Consider the following 12,850-nt stretch of genomic DNA (forward strand, 5'->3'; position numbering starts at 1 on the left):
GTAATAGTGGTGTTCAATTAGTTCTCAAGGGTTTTCTCCCAGTGTTTACTGGGAAAGTTCTTACCTTATTTTTCTTAGGTATCCATGTCACTGTGAACAGCTTCAACTATTGCTGGTCGTTCAACACATCAGTATAAAAATGGTGATGGTCTTCATATTACTCTAAACCTAGTACTGTCTTAAATGAAAAGTAAAGAAAACAATGGAGGAGCTTTTTCTATGCTGCAATGTGGTTTATAGACAGGCCTGAGTATGATGGTTACCAAGTACATGTGATGCACCACCATGCTGATAAGCAAGGTGCAGCACTTTATTATGAAATAAAAAGTTTCACAATTATTTTGTGTTCTCTCCTGAAATTTAAAACTTGTTTTTCTAAGTTCATTACACACAGTTCTTACCCTCAAGGAACTTTTAATACAATGTAACCAGATAGGAACACATTTTTAAATAAATGCAATGGAAATCTGCATCAGACCTTCAAAGGAGCAAAGAAAGAATGATTCTGACAAAGGATGCAATTAAGTAAAGCGTCATAGTAAATGAGACTTTTAGAACTAAATGTCTCTGTGTCAAATTCTTAACCACCGAAAGTGGAATACTAAAGATTTCCCTCTAAAGTTCAAATTAGAATATCGTGGTCTCTAAAAGAATCTGGAATTATCATCTCTATAGGTGCTGAAACTAGGAATTTTAATGCCAGTCTCAGTACTGCCTTATCATTATTGGGCAAGGAAAATGGAAGAGGACAATGTGTAAAATGCTAGCTTTATTGAATCTTCCTCTCTGTGTCCACTGCCTTTTCCTAATTCTGCCTCGGTAATCTTTGACCAACACATTTCATTTACTCACATGAATACATTTGTAATGAGCACCTATTTTTTTTTTTTTTTTTATCCTTATGAAGCTTGTACTCTAGTGGAGGAAACTTCAATAATAAATGGACTCATAAAATTATAATAGAAGATCGGGTAGTAATAAAAGCTAAAAAGATATACTTTGTACATCATTAAATGATAGATTTTAAATCATTTTCTGAAAAGTCAAACTTAAGTGTGAAACAGCTGTTAGGAAGAAAGACCCATAGATCAAAATATTTTTGTAGAAGAAGAATTCGTAGAAAGAAACTTTTCTACTCTATGTTGACAGGGACCTTAGTTGGAACCCAGCTCAGCAAACTTGTCTAAGAAGGGCTATGAGTACTACCTCCAATGCCAGCTACTTCTGTCCAGTGATATTCCTTGGAGCAGGGGAGGGGGAATAAGGATAGACACTTGGTGACATTCCTCCCCTTGGGCAATAAAAGGACAATTTCCTTGCTTAAGAGCCTGGTTTGGAGTATTCATGAACAGGGAAAGGAGAAGTATTTTCCCTAGCCTAATTTTTCTAGTAAGTTCAAAGTCCATATTGGGTATTCTACTTTCAAAATGTGTTGAAAATCTATCCATTTCTTTCCACACCTATTGCCACAGTAGTAACCAGGGATCCATTACCTTTCTCTTGGACAGCGACATTAGAGTTCCAACAAGCCCCTCCACTCTACTCCCCCTTCAAGTACATTCTTCAATCCATACGGCAGGCTTTTAATAGGAAATCAATGTATGCCATTCCTCTATTTAAACTCTGCCTTTGATTCCTATTGTATTTTTAATACAATTCAAACATGACTAACTAGTCCCCTGCTACCTCTCACCTTTAACTCTTACCACATTCTCACATGTTTTCTATGCTCCAGGCATGCTGGCCCTCTCTCATTTCCTCGTATGCAAAATCTTTCTATTATTTTGGCACATGAATCTCCCCAGCCTGGAATCTCCTTTGCTGGCCAACTCTTATTTGTCCTGGGATCTCAGCTTAAATATTACTTCCTTAGTTAGTTCTTAGCTAAGCTGTATCCAAATTTAAGTTTCTCACAGTGCCCTCTACTTTTTCTTCTTTTTTATTTTTATTTTTATTTTATTTTATTTTTTTTAAAGATTTATTTTTATTTATTTAATTCCCCTCCCCTCCCCCGGTTGTCTGTTTTCTGTGTCTTTTTGCTGCGTCTTGTTTCTTAGTCCGCTTCTGTTGTCGTCAGCGGCACGGGAAGTGTGGGCGGCGCCATTCCTCGGCAGGCTGCTCCCTCCGTCGCGCTGGGCGGCTCTCCTTATGGGTGCACTCCTTGCGCGTGGGGCTCCCCTACGCGGGGGACACCCCTGTGTGGCACGGCACTCCTTGCGCGCATCAGCACTGCGCATGGGCCAGCTCCATACGGGTCAAGGAGGCCCGGGGCTTGAACCGCGGACCTTCCATGTGGTAGACGGCCGCCCTAACCACTGGGCCAAAGTCCGTTTCCCTACTTTTTCTTCTTAGCAATTTTCACAAGGTATAATCATCTGCACGACTTTAAAGGCCCATTTCCCTAGCCAGGCCTTGCTCACAAGCTCCAATAAGAAAATCATTCCTTTTCCACTGTTATATATTCAAAAGTCTCTCAAAATATCTGAGACAAAGTACATCCTCAAGAAATATTTTTTGGCCATTCAGTAAACGAAGGATCACTGTTCAGAATTTTAAGAGATGCTTCACATGAAAAGCTTACTCAAGTCTCTGGCACAGTTATTTTCCAATCACACAGGTTTTTGTTTTGTTTTGTTTTGTTTTTTTAACTTTTTTACAGTTTTGCACAAACCTCAGGAGCGGGAACAGAAGTCCAGTAACAAAGGGACAGTGTGTTAAAAGAGTTGTTTGGCAAAGATTCACAGGGATAAAAGATTTAGAGTGTAGGGGAAGGCAGCCCTGAAATATAAGCTTGCAATGATGCCCATTGCCGAATGCCAAATGTGATCCCCTATATCGGGCAGTTTAAAATTTACATAAAATTTTCATCACCAGTACTACATCAAAAAATAAATAATAATTATTCTTTTTTTAAAGTTTCCTTTTTTTCTCCTAAGTTATGGTGTGGAAATAATGAAGACCACCCAAATAAGAACAGACAGAGGCCATTTCTTCAGAACTTGTTATAGTAAGAGAATCAGAGTATTTCCCTTTCATTTGGCAGATACTTACAGGAAGGTGGGCCAGGTGGGAAAGTTTATAATGAAAAAAGGGAAAGCTTCACGTGTGCTCCAACTGGAGGTTGTTGGTATAAGGAAACTCGAGGGCACTAACTAGATGCAGAGAATCTTGTGTGATTGTTTTGTGGAACATATTTAACTTTCGCTTGTTGATCCTGAGTTGGAAGGGTGGTAAAAATGGGAAAGCTGGGAGTCATTGACCAAGTCCTGATGATTCTAAACTGATGGCTTCAAAGGTTGTGATTTGGCTTCCTGGAACTGGTTGCTATAGAAGTTGTGGGACAGAGTTCTATTGTGGTATGAGTTCTAGTTGTCTGAATATTCAGCCTCTCAGTGAAATTTTTGAAATATTTTGGAGGAAGATAGAGTAGCAAAAGTAATGAAAGGTTAAGAAAAATAGACTTATGAGGAAATATAAAACTGTCTTCATAACTGACGATAAAATGGGGACCTTTATAGACCTTTTTTTAGAATATACAACAGGGCATGCTTTACCATTGGAAATGGTTTAACCTTATAACCCTAGGCCTCTTAAGCTTAGCAGTGTGCTTAGGATAGATCAGCTTCAGATGGCAGAAAACACATGACAAATCATATCAGACATTACAATAATAATCAAGAGGTTTTTAGAATATAGTTTCAAAAAATAGAAAGCTTAGAGCAAAACAAATTGAAAGGTTTTTCATAAAGTGGGTTTGGAATAACTGAGACAACATTATATGGAAATTATACATTTCCATTGTAAGATGAGCAACCTAGAGGTCATTTTGGGGAAAACAACCACTTACAGATAAAATATAGTTTCTTCTAAGAAAACTGTAATGCAATAATAAAGTCATTTAATTCTACTGTGTGATTATCTTTTCTTATTGAATGTCCTGTGTGAGCACAATGTACTTCTTGTGTTCACCAGTTTAGAAAAATCTGTCTTTTATTCTTATACTTACGTGATTGTTCAAATGGAGTTTTTTTTGCATTAAAGAATATATGCTTAAGTAGAGGTGCTACATTAAATCATTCTCGTGTATCACTACCATTCTTTTCTAGCATCAGTGTTTATCTGTTTTGGCTGCTTTGCTAATAGTCTTAAATGTGATCTCTATATTAAAATAGAATTTGGAGATTAGAATTTCCTGTTTTGTCAAAAGCAAATATCTAAGAAATCCTTATTAATACTGGCTTGATGTCTTAATATTATTTTAATATTACAATCATAAAGATGAAAACACTGAATTCTCTGGTCAGAGATACCACTAAGGGGCCTGAAGGAATTTGGGACTAGAAGCTCAACATGTTTTTATAATAAAATCAGCTTCTAACTCTCATATCCTTAAGGAAACTCTTGTAAGAGAAAAGGCATATTAAGGAATATATATTTGTCAATTCCTCAAAATTAAGAATTTATATAAATAATATAAAGCAAGATAGTCCATATATGAAAACCTTTTAAAAAGTTTAAATTTTGTCATATTTCAGTTATAAGTGAAACTTCATTTCATCTTTCAATACCTTTACTTTCTGAATATTCATCGCTTGCATTTGTACCTACCAGTTCAGAAACTGGTATCAACAATCCATAAACCTCTTGCTGAAAACAAAAATATTTTGATAATGTATATAATGGATGAGAATTAATAGTGAAACCCTGCTGCCTGAGTTTATAGTAATATATATTCCAGAATCAGAACGTGTTTCAAAGTGCCTTTTGAGGAATTTTTGTAGAATATGTGTTTATTTAAGAAAAAGGAGGAATTTCTATAGAAATCTTTACCATTGACATTTTTGACATTTCTCTTGCCTTTAGAATACTTTGCCCATTAATTGCCTTTAGAAAAATATGTGTTTGAATGGAAGAATTACAGTCTTCATCATGTATCTAAATCTGAAAATCTTCCCTAATAGGTGAGAGCTATTTCTTTGATAGATTTCTAGATACCCAAAGCACAGCAGTTTTTATCTTTTGCTCTTTGATGGCATTTGCTACCTATCCTTTGGTCCCCATGGCAACACTGACCCCCAGCTTTCACAAGAACTGAGTTAATTTTTTTGTCTCTTTGTATGAAAACAACGCTAATGATGATGTTGGCCAGTAAATTTTAAAGTCAGTCAAAAATATTTTGCTTGCTTCGTAAGAGGCAAGAAAGCCTACTGTCTTTATTTTGATATAACAGTCATTTAATTTGTCTAATTCTTGTCTAATTTCATATAGAATATATGATGTGTGCTGTCTCAGAATTTTTTCTACATTTCTTGTGTGGGTATGTTTATAGTTATTATTTTGCATAAAAACTATAAAACTTGAGAATGTTGAAATATTTAAGAAAACTGTTTATATATGGTATTTATGCTTAGAAATCAATAGGATTACTTTCTTTGAGGCCACATCATTTCTTATTTTTGTCCAAACAATTTCTTATTTTAATCTATCAGAAAATACCAAATCTTGTTTTTTTTCCCCTTTTAACTGCTGGATTTGAATTAAAATATGTATACTAAACTGAACGAATAGATTTGATTTCAAATTAATCTCTCAACTATATTTTTATCCTTGGAAAGATGACCCTTAATTGAATGCTTCTACCTTGTCATTTTTTAGATTTAATCCATTGATTTAACTTTCATTAAAAATCAAAATTATTACCTGCCTCCTAACTGTTTAGTTAGGTTAGAGTTGAATTTGCCCTAGGTAAAAATTAAAATTCTAAACATAAAAAGTTGTGGTTAGATTAGTCATCCCTTATATAACATGATTATGTACTATTGACTTATTGTCCTTAGAGTAATACAACAATTCTAATATACTGAAATTTCAGTCCCTGTAAAACCTGGGGGGAAAACAGTTTTAGAAAGGTGATCACTGAGGAGTTCTTTTCACTGCCCTTGTTGCCTGGTTAATGTATATATGGAGGTAGTTGAGTTCCTAGGTCATTGCTCTTTACTTTGAATTATCCTGGGTAGGCATCATTTCAGCATTGCTATGAAATGTTCCTTATTGTCTTTGAGAGATCAGGTACCACTCCATCTTTAAAAGTCCTCCCGTTAATACTTAGCCAAATAGAAGTACACTACTATTTTGTAGTAGTGCTTTGATGTCAAGGATTATCAGCAATGCAAGTAAATATCTCAACTTTTCACTTAAACTTTCAACATTAAAACTGGTAAAGAAGGTGAGGAAAATAAAACCTCTCATTTGCTTAGAACAGTTCGCAAGAAAACTACTGTTAAAAAATTTGTCACCATTATTCATGTATCATATTGTTTTAAGAAACTTGGGTTTGCAAATTATCCAGAAGAAATTGTTAATAGAAAAATATGCCTCATACCAGTATATATTCAATCAATTGGAGTGAACATTCATCTCCCAAATATAAATCAGCATTTATTATCAATTCCTCAATACCCTCAAATTGGATTATCAAATTTGCTCTATTTTCTAAGAGGAATAGTGATATACTTCAAGGCAAACTATGCTTTATGCCTTGTAGTTGGACGCAACTTAATAATGGGAAGAAAAATATTTCAAGCAAACATTCTATGATGGCGATTCCAAATTGTGGAAAACCATTATAACCATAACGCATAGTGTGGTTTCTCATTATTTTCACACTGACCTTCCTTACTCAAGACAGCCATATGTGTCTGGCATTAAGTCAAAATAATGTGTAATTAGAGAATTTTAAAAAAATGTTCTAAATTGTTCTGTAACAGAAAACACTTTTTTCCATCCACCAACCATCCCATGGATATTTTGTCAGTGAATGTCAGTATGAGAATGCAAACAGAATTTTTATAGATTCCATTGTGCCAACCGTTCTTATAGTGGAGGTTTATTTTAAATAATTTCTTAACTTTTAATAAGCTTAGATTTACTTAGATCTAATTTCTCTAAACTTACCTTGGAATGTTGTTTATTTCGTTCCTGTTTGAGAAAGTTTCTGATGTACTTATCAGTTTTAATAAATTTCACACAAAAAAACCATGTCTCTCTGCTTTACATGAATTAAACTGAACATACATGTTTAGAAGAAACCATAAGATGCTAATTGCAGATGAAGTATACATTTATGTAGCTCAGGGAAGGAAGCAGAAATGTTCTTGAATATAATTTGAGTTAAAAAACAAAGGAAATTTATTCTGAAAAAACTGCCAAAAATTAAATGAAGCATCAACTAATTAATGAGTTACTTTTTATTATTTTTCAAGGGTCACTATAAAAACTACCACAAACTGGGTGGCTTAAAGGGCAGAAATTTATTTTCTCATAGTTCTAGAGGCTGGAAATTCACAATCAAGATGTTAGCAGTTTTATTCTCGAAGACTCCTGAAGAAGATCCTTCCTTCCCTCTACCAGCTCCTGGTAGCATCAGGTTTTCTTTGGCCACTCTACCTTCATGTGACTATCTTCCTTCTGTGTTTGTGTTTAAATTTCCCTCTTCTTCTAATGATATCAATCATATTGGATTTAGGGCCCACCTTAATCCAATATGTTTTCATCTTAACTTGATTACATCTGCAAGACTATTTCCAAATAAGGTCACATTCGCAGGTTCCAAGTATATAAGAACTTTTGCTGGACACTAATCAACCCAGTATGGTACTTACATATATAATTTTAAAAGCATCATAAAAACAAATATTTTTCTATACAGAAAAAAAAAGAACAAAACAAAAAAACATAAAAATCAAATAAAATAGGAATATTTAAGAATTCTTGAGAAATATAAATATTGGAGCATACAGCTTAGGAAAAATGCAAATTTATAGCCATAGTGCATAGTATAATACTCTCAAAGTTTAGCTATGATTTTGAGGTGGAACTTGAACAAAAGATGAAGAAGAAATGGAAAACAAGATAAGTAAATAGAAAAGACACATAATATATTCAACAAATATTTGTCAAGTAAATGCAAGAATGAAAGAAAAAAGGGCTGGAAAGTTAAGAAACCAAAGAAACTTGTAAGTTTTCATTATATATTAATTCACTCATTTGCTCTATTCATTCATACAAAACATATTCATTGGATATTTATTATCTCTGATTCAGAGATTAGTGACATGTTTCCTTTCCTCAAGTCACTTAAAACTTAACACATGAGGACATTTTAAATAAAATTAAAATAATTTTAATATTACTGGCATTTCTGAGATGGTATGGAAGAGGGAGATACATTTATTTCTTCATTCAATCAACATATATAGAGAGAGCCCTCATGTATAAACACCCTAGTATGTCCCATGTCCAAAGGTCTTGGATTAAAAATATGAGTAAACCAAAGTCCCTATCCTCAGGGGAATTAAGATTTAACTAGAGAGACATAAGAAAGCAATGAAAATGGAATGTGATGCTGCATTTGAAACATACATAAGTTGCTCTGTGGTAGCACGGCTGAAAGATATCATTGATATACAGAAGAGGAATTGCTTGAGCTAAATTTTGAAGCACTAATCAATATGCATATCTCAGATGGTGAAAGGGGGCAAAGATGTTCCATATAAAGAATATAAAATTTATAAAAGATATGGCAACATGAATCATCCAGGAAACTTCAGTAGAGTTGTATTGTTGGAACATAAAATGTGGGATTTTTATTTCTTTCCCTTCTTCCTACCTCAGTCTAAATTTCAGAGATCCATTCCAGAAATATTTGGTGACAGCCATGTAATTCTTCAAATTAATCCATTTCAAATACTTATTGACATAATAGAACAATTTAGACTTTCCTTGTAAGGGTGATTAAAGGGTAAAAACTATTAATCTCTAGGATGAGAGTTTGAAGATCAAAATAAAGTCTGTATCAATTTCTGAAGATCTAGAAGAACCATCCTCTATTGAAATTGAATTATTGCTAGAAAAACTGAATGTGTTCAGTTGGGGTTTAAGAACACAGACTTTACTGTCTGACTGACCAGATTTCAAATCTTAGTTCTATCTTTTTTTCTTTGTTGTAGTGACTTTTAAAAATTGTATTTTATTAGAGAATTATGAATTTATGAAACAACTATACATAATATAAAGTCTTCCTTTACACACAGCCCACCAGCACCATTGTTGTGGAATATTTGTTACAATTGAATGAAAGAACATCAAAATATTACTACTAACTATAGTCCATAGCCTACATTAGGGGTATTTTTGCATAAGCCACCATAATATTAATACCACATATGGTATTGTACATTTGTATAGTTCATGAAAGAACATTCTCATCTTGTCAATCATACTCCATCATCCACCCCAGGGTTTATGTATTATACAGTCCCATGCCTTGTACAATCCATCCAAACTGTAAACTCATTGGCTCAGTACCTACACAGAGTTGTGCTGTCATCACCACTATCACTTTTAGAATGTTTTCACTACTCCAAAAAGAAAAGAAATCCATACCCCTTTATACCCTCTAGTTGTTGATCCTCAACATTGATATAGTATTGCATTAGCCAGCCAAAGTGTTGCTGATGCAAAGTATGAGAAATCTGTTGGCTTTTGTAAAGGGTATTTACAAAACTGTAAAAGATTATAGTTACAAGGCCCTAAAGATCCAACTCAAGTTACCATAAGAGATAATTTCTCACCCAAGTCAGTTGCCATGTGTTGAAGCAAGACAGCAGGCTGTCTTTGCCTGGTTTCTCGGGCTTTAGCTGCCTAGCAGTGAATGGCTCATCTCTCCCTGCGGCTGCAGGATCAAAGTTCTCTCCTTTTCTGTGTCTATAGAGCTCTCTCCCTTTTCTTGTATATCTTCTTCTGTGTATCTTCTTGAGTAAGTGTTGATATAGCCCACCAAGAGGGTAGGGACTTAAAATGAGTTACACCTTACTGACATGGTTGAATTAAAGTCCTAATCTTAGCGTAAATTAATCAAAGACATCTCAGCTGAATCTAATACAATATAAAATGTATCACCCCCATAGGAACAGACCAGTTTACAAACATAATCTCTCTTTTTTGGAATTCATGAATAATCCCAAACTGCCACAAGTACTTTCACTACCATTGATGCAAAAATATTACATTACAGTTAAACTTTTTAAAGATATTTTTGGCTATTCAGGGTCCCTTACCCTTTCAGTTAAACTTTTTAAAGATATTTTTGGCTATTCAGGGTCCCTTACCCTTTCAAATAAATTTGATAATTGGCTTTTCCATTTCTACAAAGTAAACTATTGGAATTTTGATTGGGACTGCCTTGAATCTGTAAATCATATGGGTAGAATTGTCATCTTAGTGATATTAGTGATATTTAGTCTTCTAATCCATAAACAATTAAATATACAGAAATATGGATTTTGATCATTGTTTTTAAGTTTACATAAAAAAATTCCAAGTTTTCCATTCCAGAGTGATGATCCTGAAAATACAAAGCAAAATAAACAATCAAAGAAAAAACTGGAAATTGGTATCTATAGTAGCAGAAGGGACCAAAGCAAAGATTTCCCATGATATAGATATCATTCTAATTTTCATGAATTAATATTGTTTCCAGAAATTGATTGTAAAATTTAAGTAAAAGTTGATGATACCCATTAGTATGCTTAAAAGTAAGATATCTCCCAAATTACCATGTAAAATATCTGTCTACTAGAAAACCCCGTAGTTGAAAAGGAAAAGTGAAAATGATGAAAGTAACAGAGCTAAATATAAGATTCTGGGGGAAAAATAGGGCATTAAACAAAATCTACTGGTGATCTACTTATGAAGAAACATATAATGAGAAAGAAATATGTTGAAAATGATGATGCAGACAATAACTTATCTGTCATTTGCCAACACACATATAATGGAAGTAAATTGTGCATGATCTAGTGAAAAGAATTAACTGGAATAAAACAGTTATTTTATACCAAAACAAACATGTTATTTAGAAACAGAGACATAACAGTTACAAAATTCTATAATGTCATTTGACTATGTAAGCCACAATTGTTAAAAATTAGAGATAAATTGGTAGAAAGATAATTGTAGTATGAAACTCCCATTCATTTTCAGTGGGAATATGGCAAGTAGAATAATACTTTTGGAAAGCAGGTTGGAAACATCTATTAAGCATCTTACCAACTCATATCCTTTTGACCTAGTAAATATACTTCTAGTAACTGTTTTGAAATAATCAAATATATGAACAAATACTTATAAATAAAAATGTGTGTGGAAGCCTTTTGATAACAGTGATATTAAATAAATTGTGTTCTTATGATGTTCATTTTATAGTCATTAAAATTAGGAATTTAGTTTTTAGTGCCAGAAGTACGTGCTCACAACAGTGAACAATCATATATTTAATAATTGATATAATAATTATGACATAACTATAAATACATGGCATTGATTTTTTAAAAATTTAATCCTCGTAATATACTGTGAGGTGGATAACATAATTACCCCATTTTTCAAATGATGAATTTGAAGCATAGAGAAGGAATGTGCCCAAGTCACCTGATGGAAGTAGTGGAGTTGTACAGGATACAGGCAGTATGACAGACCCTAATGAAGCTGACCATTAACCAAAAGGCCATGGTGGAAGCTATGGAAAGAAGACATCTAGAGATAAAAGATTAGATGGAATTAAATTAAACGCTAGCTATGATTGGCTCTGGGTATGCGCCTAGGCTGAAAGTTTAAATTCTATGTCTTTTGCATATTTTATAATTTGAAAACAACATGCACTATTTTTACGACTAGAGGATGAAATTTATTTTAAAAGCCAATCAGAACTTAAAATAATGCTGAAAATGCCATAGTTTTCTATATTTCCTATCGTTTTGAAGTTATTTTATATTTCTTATTTAATCCTTCTAATTAGAATAACCATATAATTTATTATCCAGACAATAACATTTTTGAGATTGTAAGAGAATGCTACTAATATTTATACTAGGAAGACAGCTGTAAACCTGAAGTGTCGAAGCAAAACAATATGTAGAGTCACCTTCCTTATCACAATTCTGTGAGAACAGTGCTTCAGTGTATTTTAGAAGTGATAAAACTCCTTAAAGGACTTGATCAAAATCTAATAATATAAGTAGTGGTTCCAAAAATAGAAAAAAAATGATTATCTTGACTTTTGTACATGTTCTTGTGAAAAATAGGATAAACACGGTGAATTTCCTCAATAAATTGCATATTTTAAACCAGATAGTCCCAGGGGAATTGCAATCTAGGAATCATACAAATTTGCATACAATTTTCAATTTATTACCGTTCAAATTTCTGAAACGTAATATTTTTCAAAGAAACCTGAAATTTACAAGAGAGGTCTCCTAATGCTGTGATTGTAGGAAATTATATTTCATATACTGTGCATCTAAATCACAACCTGCTTCCTCCAGTTAGTATTGGGAAAGAAACTGACAAAGAATGAAACTATATAAGTATATTTAGATGAGTGAAAATTTAGCTAACTTATTTTTTTTTAAGTAATCATGGAAGAATATGTTACATGAAATTGGCAAAATTTCATATTAGTAATTGAGTTAGAAAGTTGGAAAGTTGGATCAAACTTGAGAGTGTCATTAGGTAGACGACAGTAGGTAAGTGATATTTGTCAATACTTTGGCTGGTAGAATTAGAATTATACATCTGAAAAACCTAGCTATTTAGCCAATGTTGAAAAATTAAAGGAAGCAAAATCTAAGGAAACAAATGCATGGTAGGTATTAGTTATAGACCAGGATGGAAAAGTGGCAGTCACTGCCAAATAGAGTCTGCAGATGTGTTTTGTTTAGTCAATAGAGTGTTTTCAATGATATTGAATTCGCAGCACTTTGCACAGATCAGGTACTCTACCCCCCACCCT

At 33.3% G+C, this 12,850-nt stretch overlaps 1 protein-coding gene across 6 annotated transcripts in view; it reads left to right on the plus strand.

The window, feature by feature from the left end:
• GRIK2 (glutamate ionotropic receptor kainate type subunit 2) overlaps positions 1 to 12,850 on the plus strand; it is a 764,129-nt gene that overhangs the window by 433,576 nt on the left and 317,703 nt on the right. The window lies entirely within an intron of this gene.

The sequence above is a fragment of the Dasypus novemcinctus genome, chromosome 11 (genome assembly GCF_030445035.2).
Source record: "Dasypus novemcinctus isolate mDasNov1 chromosome 11, mDasNov1.1.hap2, whole genome shotgun sequence".
NCBI classification, from domain to species: Eukaryota; Metazoa; Chordata; class Mammalia; order Cingulata; family Dasypodidae; genus Dasypus; species Dasypus novemcinctus.